We start from the raw sequence: 10,373 nt of genomic DNA, 5'->3' as shown, positions 1-10,373 counted from the left end.
TTCATAATCACCGGAGCAGAGACGCTTTCTCACTCACCCCACTCCCTCCAACTATTGACCCTGATATTTTTCTCTAAGTAATGCTTTCAAAGGTACATGATGAATAGCTTTTTTTATTATGAAGAAAAGTTCTTTCACATAAAGTTGATCTTTTGACTAGAACAAGGTGGTTTTCTTAATAACAAAAATATTAAAACAGCAAGTGGGTTTCATCTGCTCTATAATATTACTGGAGAGATGGTTGATAGTGGCGCTATTTACTTAATATCAGAAGGAAGGACAACATCTAAATTCAAAATATGCTAAAGGTTTTGATGTGAGACAGAAGCAAAACATGGAAGTTTCCATTAAAAATCCTTTCTGGAGGAACTCAAAGGATCCAGGATCATTTACTCTCACATTCAGGGATACAGCAAACACAACGAATTAACTCAGCTACGCATAAACCACCTTGCTTCTGCTTTGATTTGTAATTAACTCATTCATTTTGGAATTTAATAACCCTAACATGTTAGGAAGGGAGTGCTGGTGGCTTAGAAATAAGGAGTTGCTCTACCAACCCAAAGGTACACAATTCAAATCCACCAGCTGCTCCATGGAAGAAAGATGGGCCATCCCTTCCTGTGAAGTTTACAGTTTCTGAAAACCCACTAGAGGCTCAGGTACGCACCAGTGCCAACTCAACGGTACATAGCAACAACTTCTTATATAGTGAGCTCTGGTGACGTAGTCCCCAGGGAGAGACTACGCCTCAGTGTATTTTGGATCTAACAGCAGCTCCTCAGGAGGAAGATGGACGACCCCTTTCCTTCCTTGTCTTCCTCCCATGTGCAATATGGAGCTTCAGAAACCTACTGGAGAGCCAGCTGTGTGTCCATTCCAACCTGACAGCAATGAATTAGGTCGCTTTAAATCCATGACTTTGAGCTGAGTGTCTGAAATGTTCTCCCAGTATCCCAAAACACTTTGCTTGCAAAGAACAAAGAAGTTTCTTACTTGGCTTATAAGAAGGATATCTTGACGTCTCATCCAAATATTTAACTTTCAAATGAGGAAACTGAAGTCCTGAGCAATTTCATCAAGAGCTAATGAGCACTAGAACCAAAGCTGGAACAGGGAGGGCTCTAAATGCTAAACATGTCACGTAAAGGAGACGATTAAATAACTCTATTCCTTGAAATGTACATAATAGCCTACCAACTATTAAGACACTTTATATGTACATTGCCCCCCCATTCAATCTTTTCATAAATCCTCCAAGACAGGAGTCACCAATGGCTGAAGCAGAAGTGTTTCAAAAATACCACTATTTAGCACCTGCAGTGGACTGAGGGCTTTGCATGCATTATCTCCAGTCTTCACAAAAACTCTGAAAGGTACCATTATCCCTTTTTTACATATGAGAGACCTGAGACTGAGGAGAGGCTGGATCCAATCTGAGTTGTCAAGTCTGTGTGCTTTGTCTACAATGCTGCCTTGCTAGACAACTAGAGATGTTCTTCCAGCCCAGACAAGGAGTATCAAAAGCTCTCTGTCTGGAGATCTGTTATATCACACCCATATCCTCACAGTAGCAGACAGGTGATTCCAACGACACTGGGACATGCCCAAGCCAGACTGGGCCACTGGTGTGGAGGGCTGTGGTCAGAGGGCCTTGCATTAGGCTCAGGCTGGCTCTTGGCTTGCCTGAGTCAGAAACCTCATCCTTTGTTTCATTTGAGGATATATCATGTGCCTAAACATTTTTCTAAATAAATAAAGAACTCTGACAGCCCTTGTTTTTAAGCACATGCCCCAAACGATAGCAGCTTGAACTCAATGGCTGCTTTATGGGAGAAAGAATTGGTACTCTGCCTCTGTAAATATTTATATAGTTCTGTTTTGCCAATTGATGAGAGTGAGTCAGAATTGATTCAATGGAAATAGGTTTGCTTTTTTAAAAGCAAAAGGTAATAATCATATTATATTGATAACTCTTCTTGGCACTGAGTCAGAATGGAAAAGTAGCATCACAATTTATCATTAATAGCTATCGTTTCCATTCCATTAATTACAATTAAACCTGACCATTTACCGCTAATGGCCAGAGAGTGCCCTGTTAAGTTCTATTAAAGCAAGATCTACATAGTCAAGAGTTCTTATATTTTTCTTCTTGATGATATATCTACTGACCTCATTTTTAATTTAATTTAATTTTACTTTATTTTTTTAGCTCTGGTCGCTATGAGTGGTCTATGAGTTGATGGCACTTAACAATAACAAGAACATAGAGCTCTGTAGGCCTAGTGGACAGAAAATGATGCTACCAAGCCAAAGATGGATGATTTTAATCTGCTGCCCTCAGGCCTGGTTTTAACTGTTTTGGGCCCAGCATTCTTCTAATTGCACTATAGGACTGGTCTGTCCAAATGCTCTACAGAGGTTGTGGTGATGCTAAACGTTGTGACACTGATGTGTCATATGTGATACTGGTTACCCATGGTGGACTGTGTTTGGTGGAGCTCCCGGATTAAAACAACCTTGGAAGCAAGAGTGGCATCCACTTCCAAAATAGCTTGCATCTGAAAACCCTATGAACTTGGAGAAACGAAGAAAGTTACACAAGTGTTCAAGTCTTTCAATTCATACGGTCGCTATGAGTCGTCTACGACTCAATGGCACTTAACAACAACAGCCTAATGGTAAGAATCTATGCTGTAATCCCAAAGACACATGATTCATATCCACCAGCTGCTCGGCAGGAGAAGGATGGGTAATCTCTTCCCATGTTATTACTGCCCCTGAAAACCTACCAGAGGGTCAACTATGAGTTGGTTCCTACTTAATGGTACACAACAACAATCTCATTTTTATGCAGGCAAATCATGTTAAATCATGCTTAAGGGATTCTTAATGAACAAAGAATTGCTACTGAAGTGGATGAAGGTCCCACATCATACTTTATTAATCTGCTGAATACTCTAGTGGTTGTTTAATGAAAAAAAGTGCTGCCATGAAAATAAAATTTTAAGGTCAATTTTCACATATTTGTCAAAATAAAATTTCATTTTACTTGGGAATAGCACCCAAGAAATCCAGAGATGTGTTGCCCTGGGAAAACCTACTGTTAAGGACTTATCCAGAATTCTAAAGAACAAACATGGATGCTAGTTTAAAGACTAAGGTGAACTTAAGCTAAGCCTTGGTATTTCCAATTGCTTCCTATACATTTGAAAGTTGGACAATGGATAAAGAAAAATTGATGCCTTTGAATTATGGTGCTGGCGACGAATACTGAATATATCAAGGACTGCCAAAAGAACAAACAAATCTGTACATCCTTATGGAAGTAGATTACCACATTGTTCGTTGACAGAGTGGTGTCAGAGTTTGAACCATTTACCTTTCAGGTTGCAGCCCAGCACATAATCTGCTGTGTCATCAGTTTATGAATACCCAAAACTAAACCTTTTGCTATCAAGTAGATTCTAATCATGACAACTCCATGTATCACAGGGTAAAAGCACTCCGTGGGGTTGTCTTGGTGTTACAAGAGCAGATTACTAGACCTTTCTTCTAATGTGCTTTTGAAGATACAAATGTCAAGATCAGTGGTTGAATGCAATTTGGATTTTTCTCTTTAATTTTTATTTTATATTGGGAACTCAGTCCTTAGTCTCACAAGAATAAATACTGCATAAGACCATTACTGCAAATTGGGTTGGTTTTCTTTTCTTCTTTTTTTTTTTGTTTTGTTTTTTTATGGTGAGAAAAATTTGTATTTCTAATTAGCCAGCTGGACTCAGTTTAGATGATCCCAATTTTGTTGGCAACATCCAAAGCATCATAATCAGGAGCAAGTCAAACATAGGCTTTCTTCTCTCCATCAGGCATAATCAAAGTGTTGACCTTAGCCACCACATCAGTGTCATAGAGCTTCTTTACAGCTTGTTTGATTTGGTGCTTATTGGCTTTGACATCCACAATGAACAAAAGTGTATTGCTATCTTCTATCTTCTTCATGGCTGACTTAGTGGTCAGGGGAAATTTGATGATGGCATAGTGGTCAAGCTTGCTTCTTGTCAGGGTGCTCTTCTGGGGGTATTTGGGCTGCCTTTGGAGTCTTAGCATCTTAGACTGCCAGAAGGTGGGTGACATGCAAATCTTCTTTTATTTTTTGGTTGTGGATGCCCTTCAGGACTGCCTTTGCTTTGGTTTCAGTTTTGAGAGGAGCACAGCCTTTTTTCTTAGCTTTCTGCACCATCTTCATAGAAAGGCAAGTTGGGATTTTTAAAATATAGCATTTGGCAGACTTGGTGTAAAGTCATAACCACTGACCTGCTGACCTGTTTTGTTTGTTTGATTTTGGATTGGAGTTTGGTTTGTTTTTCGTGTTTCTTAATAGTTAGAATCAAAGTTATGCTGTGATGTGCATCTACAGTAATAGTCTAGTAAGATTTCGGGAAAATCTTGTGAAAGCCATCATGTAACAACATGTGTACAAAATTCATCAGACTTTTAGAAGACTTAAGCAGTTAGTTAACCCTTTCTATCCTGATTCTAGATTTAATTAACACTTTCTATTCTGATTCCAGATTCTAGCAATTTGTCCCACTTTGGGGAATGGAATAATGAATTAAACCAAGATATTCATGTGTCATCTTAATATAAAGCTGTACCAGTGATATATCTTCATCAGCGGGGGACAAAAAAATTATATTGACTTCATTTAAAAAAGACAGAGAGAGGAAATTATTTCAAAGGAAATTATTTCAAATTATTTCAAAGATGCCTCAAAAGTCCCCAAACGGATGCCCTTTGGTGGCTAAATGACTCTGTGAGTCAGTCATGACAGTCAGTGTGCACTGGACCACTGACTCAAAGTAGTGCACTGGGCCTAAAAGATGTCAAAATAAAGGCAACTAAAGGTGCTAATGTGAGTGCATTCTTTTGTTATCTCTCAAACTCATTGCTGCCAATTTGATTGAAATTCAGAGTCACCAAAAAGACAAAACAAAATTGTCCCATAGAGTTTCCAAGGCTGCAGATGTTTACAGAAGCAGACTGCCACATCTTTCTCCCACAGAGCAGCTCATGGGTTCAAACTGGCAACACACTGGTTTGCCACTGAGTGCTTAATTACTGAGCCACTAGGACTGTTTTTGTTTCCTCTAGAGGAAAAAGAATTCCCAGTACTTTACCTGGGTTCACAGTAATACCTGGGGTATCTATGCATGGAGTCAACGAACATGCTAATTGAAGAGTAGAGAAGGCACAGTCCTGTCTGAGCATCAAGACAAAGTTCCATCTCAACCCTCCAGGTGATCACCAGCCCATGGCTCAAGTAGATGAGAAAGAGATACTAAGTAGTCTCATGCCCACAGCCCTATGTTTGTGTAAATAGTGTACTGAAATAATAATTGTTGTTGATGTTGTTATGTGCCATTGAGTTGTATGTGATCCCTAGCAACCCTGTGTACCACAGCCCTAAACCTTGCTTTATGCTGTGCTGTTCCAATTATCTCTGACACACTTACTCCCATTACCCTAGTCATGGAATCAATCCATCTCATTGAGGGTCTTCCTCTCCTACACTGTCCCCACACCTTCCCAAGCATGACGTCCCTCCCCAAGGACTGGGTCCTACTTACAACATGTCCAAAGTATGTCAGATGAAGCTTCAGATTCCTTGTCTCCAAGGAACAGCCTGGTCTCACCCTCTCTAGGATGAACCTGCTTGTTCACCTAGCAGTCCATGGTATATTCAGTACTCTTCTCCATCACCACAGCTCAAAGGCATCAATTCTCGTTCCAACATCTCTAGTAATTGTCCAACTCTCTGATGCATAGCAAGTAATTGCAAAGACTATGGTCTGGATCAGGTACACCTTAATATCCAGACTGACATCGTTGCTCTTCAGTAATTTGGAGAGGTTCCTAACAGCAGACTTTCCCAATGCAAATCATCTCTTAATGTTCTGGCTGCTGGTACCAAGAATGTTGATTGTGGAGCAAAGCAAACGAAAGCTGTTAACAATCTCAATCTCTCACCATCTATCATGACACTGCCAATTTGCCCAGTGGTGAGAATCTTTGTTTTCTTGATGTTGAGCTTCAATCTATATTGAAGGCTGTAGTCCTTGACTTCCTCAGTTTCAGCAAGCAGGATTTTGTCATTTGTATAACGCAGATTGTTGATGAGTCTTCCTCCAATTCTGATGCCATGTTTCTCCTCATAGAGCCCAGCCTCCTGGATTATCTGTTCTGCATATAGATTGAAAAGGTATGACAATAGGATACATCCCTGGCATACACCCTTCCCAATTTTGAACTATGCAAGTGTTTCCTTGCTCTATTCTGATGACTGCCTCCTGGTCCAAGTATAGGTTTAACATAACCATGATCAAGTGTTCTGGGATTCTCATTCTTCTCAAAGTTAACCACAGTTTGTTGTGATCCACACAGTCAAATGCCTTTGCATAGTCAATGAAACACAGATAGGCATTCCTCTGGTAATCTGCTTTCAGCCAGGATCCATCTGACATTAGGGATATAATATCCCTAGTGCCACAGTCTCTTCCAAATCCAGCCTGCACTTCAGGCAGTTCTCTGTTCATGTGTTTTCATATTTGGATAATCTTCAGCAGAATCTTGCTTTCATGTGATATCAATGATACTATTCGATAACTTCTGCAGTCTTACTGGGTCACCTTTCTTTGGGAACAAATATAGCTTTCTTCCAGTCAGTTGGCCAGCTGTTTGTCCTCCAAATTTCTTGGCATAATTGGTGAGCACATCGAGGACAGCGTCTTTTTGCCGAAATATGTCAATTTTTATGCCATAAATTCCTGGGGCCTTGTTTTTTGCCAATTCTTTCAGAGCAGCTTAAACTTCTTCCTTCATCACCACAGGCTCTTGCGCATACATTGTTTCATGAAATTCTTCTGTGTCCGCCAATTCCTTTTGGTACAGCGACTCTGAGCTGAGGTTAGATACAGGAAAATCATAGACAGGAAATGAAAGTCAATACAATGAGTAATAAATGAGCCAAATTCAGACATGACTCCACTACAAATGCAGCCTAAACACTGCTTATTTCTGGGAAAGCTCCAGCAGACAAACCTCAGCCACTGCAGGAAGATGCTTGCTCCTTATCAAGATATACTGAAGTCATTCCATTTATCTGGAAGACTTACACGTCATTTTCCTCTCCAGCTGCACCAACATTCATGCACGCATACGCAAACAACATTAGTATCATTCAAAAAGTATACCCACAAAGTGACTCAGGCTGGGTATAGATTGAATCATCCAAAGGCTGCTTAAAATAATTTCTATTGGTTTCAGAAAATAATTAAGTTACACTGATAACTCAAATATCAACAGATTCTAAAATCCTGGGAGATGAAAGAAAGAAACATTAAAAACCAAAAACTATGTAGGAATTAGAGGTGGTATTTGTAGCTATTCTGGTCAACAGGTTGGCAAATCCTATTACTAAAAAACAAATATTAATCTATATTTTAAAAAAAAACCAACACAACCAATTAGGACTGGAACGTAATCAAAGGTAGATCATAAATTGAAAAGTGATATTTATAAAAACCTAGAGGTTGAAATGAGGGCTTAAAATAAGAATAGTGGGTGGCTGAGGCTTCTTGCAGAAGAGTTCTCATCCCCTAACCTCACTTGGTCACCAAGAACACCTGTAGGGTTTCCAGCTGGGGTAGGACGGGCTGAGAAAACCAGCATCTTGCTGTCACAGGAGCAGAATTGATTAGGACAGAAGTAAAAAGAAAAAAAAAACCAAAAAAAAACAAACCCCAAACCCTTCTTGCTGGTTGTCAGCGAAAACAGCAAAGCAGTATAAAAAGAATTCGAAACATCTGCAGTTCTGATAGCCTGAAGTTGTGGCCCCTTTGGGGAAGATAGAAGATTAACCCAAAATGTCTGAGGTGCTCCTCAAATAAAAGAGCCATAGAAGAGCTTAAAAAAAAAAAAGCTATCCGCACAGTCTTTGTTAGCTGGGTAACTACACACACCTGTGCACAGACTGAAGCTAAGTATAGACTGAATCAAGCAAAAGTTGGTTGGAATATTGCCTATTAGCATAGAGAAAAACTTAAGATACATCCCTATCTCAAAATATGAACAAACTTAAAACTTCAAGAAAAGATATAAATATTAAAAAAGCAAAAACAAACCCTGAATTATTGAGGTTAGAAGGCAAGACACAAAAAAGTGGCAGAATGTAAAATCCAGGGCGGACTTGAAAACAGGCTGTGCTTTATGCTAAAGGGGGAAGTCTGACAGACTTGAGGTTTCTAAGCATTAACTCATTCCCTGACCTACATTGTTGATTAACCACTACATTATATAGATGTTGTAGATGAAACCTCTATGATGTGAAGTATAAAAAAAATTCTAAAAAACTAATGAGTAATATTAATAACCACATGCTCTACAGGAGATAGATTTTACCCCGAGTATAGGAGAGTTACAAGAAGAAAGGAAAATGTTATGGTGACAATTTAGGGCTGATGTAATTGTCTAAAATGTCCGGTTTTCAATAAAAATTATAAGACACACAAATGATAAGAAGACTGTGATGAATGTTCAACAAAAGCAGTTAGCAGACATTAGCCCTGTGTCTGCACATTAGATGTAGAAGACATAAAAATTGTCAAAGAAGCTAAATGTAAAAAAATGTAAAAAGTAAATTGAAAAGAGTTAAATGTAAAAAGTAAATATGCACAAAGAATTAAAGCAAATTATGTCAAAATAAATAGAGGGAAAATATGATAACAATAACTTTTAAAAGGGGGCATTTTCAGCATAAAAATTAAAGCTGGAAGAAGAGCCAAATACAATTCTACAGTTGAAACATAATACAATTAAAAATTTTCTCAGAATTAGATGTGAGATGGCAAAAGAAGAAAGCATTGAATATGAAGACAGAGCAATAGAAAGTGTCTATTCCCCAGAATAAAGAGAAATAGATTGACCAAGGAAAAAATTAGCAGTCTTATGTCTGTAAGTTCAGTGATTTAGTTACAGGGGGATCCTAAAAAATCAGACATGCACACCCATGTTTATTGTGGCTTTGTTCACGAAAGCAAAGAGCTGGAGAAAACCCAAATGTTATCAACAAGTGAATGGATAGAGAAGCTCTAGTATATTCACACAATGGAATACTATGCAGCATTGAAAAACAAGGAACTCATGAAATATTATGCAAATGGATGACCCTGCAGGACATTATGCTGAGTGAAATATCTCAGTCACAAAAGGACAAATATTGCATAGGGTCACTGTTGTAAAACGTGACGGACATCAGGATTGAGGGAAGACAGAAAAGGATGGGAGGAATGATGTCTATTGCATTGAAACAGATGAGGGGGAGAACTGTTCAAAAGGAACATATGAATGTGTATTCTTGTCATTACAGAAGTCCAGAGTGAAGGCTGCATAGTGGAGGGGACTTGGGGGCAGGGATTGCATAACAATGAAATAGTTTTCCCTTTTTCTTTTCAAGTAGAAGAATGAATTGGAGGGAGGGGATGGGTAGGGAGAAAAGTGCAACGATGAACGTCTGAAAACCCTAAGTCTGCAAACTCATTAAAATTATTTTTTTTTAATATCACACAAAGCAGCCTGGGTGGCACAATGTTTAAAGAACTTGGCTGCTAACTGAAAGGTCAATGCTTGAATCCACCAGCGTCTCTGTGGGAGAAAAATGTGCCCATTTGTTTATACAAAGATTTGCACTGACAACCCAATGGAGTGGTTCTGCATTGTCTTATAGAGTTGCTATAAGTTGGAACAGACTCAAGAGCAATGTTTTTTAAAAAAGGGAACAGAGAGAGAGTCTGAAAAAAAATTTAAAAAACCACACACAAACTTGGAAAATGCCCAGAATCAATGAAAAATGTTAATAAATAGATTGGAAAAAGCTCAATGAACCTAAGCAGGATAAACACAAAAGAGATACACGCAATATAGTCAAATTGCTGAAACTAGATTGGAGAAAAAAATCAGACCTCACAAAGACAAGCTCAGTGAAATCAACAGAGATTTTTTCATTCAAAAGAAGAGAAGGAAGAAGAATGGTATGTTCAAAAGCTGGGAAAATAAATCATTACTTTCAAGAACCTAACTTTCAAAACGGAAGCTGACATAAAATCATCCCAACTAAAAAAAATGAAAAGCTGTGAGAATTTGTTGCTAACAGAACTTCTCTATGAGAAATGTTAAAGAAAGATTTCTAGGTTGAAAGAAGACAGTAACTTGGATCTGTTGTTGTTGTTATGTGCCGTCGAGTCGCCTGCGACTCATAGCAACCCTATGTACAACAGCCCTAAACTCCACTCTGTCCTGTGCCAATCGCACTGTCT

Source organism: Elephantulus edwardii, unplaced genomic scaffold (assembly GCF_000299155.1).
Source record: "Elephantulus edwardii isolate Elephantulus edwardi_28Jun2011 unplaced genomic scaffold, EleEdw1.0 scaffold00143, whole genome shotgun sequence".
In the NCBI taxonomy this organism is placed as follows: Eukaryota; Metazoa; Chordata; class Mammalia; order Macroscelidea; family Macroscelididae; genus Elephantulus; species Elephantulus edwardii.
The sequence above is the reverse complement of the archived record's forward strand: the minus strand, read 5'-3'. Positions refer to the sequence as shown.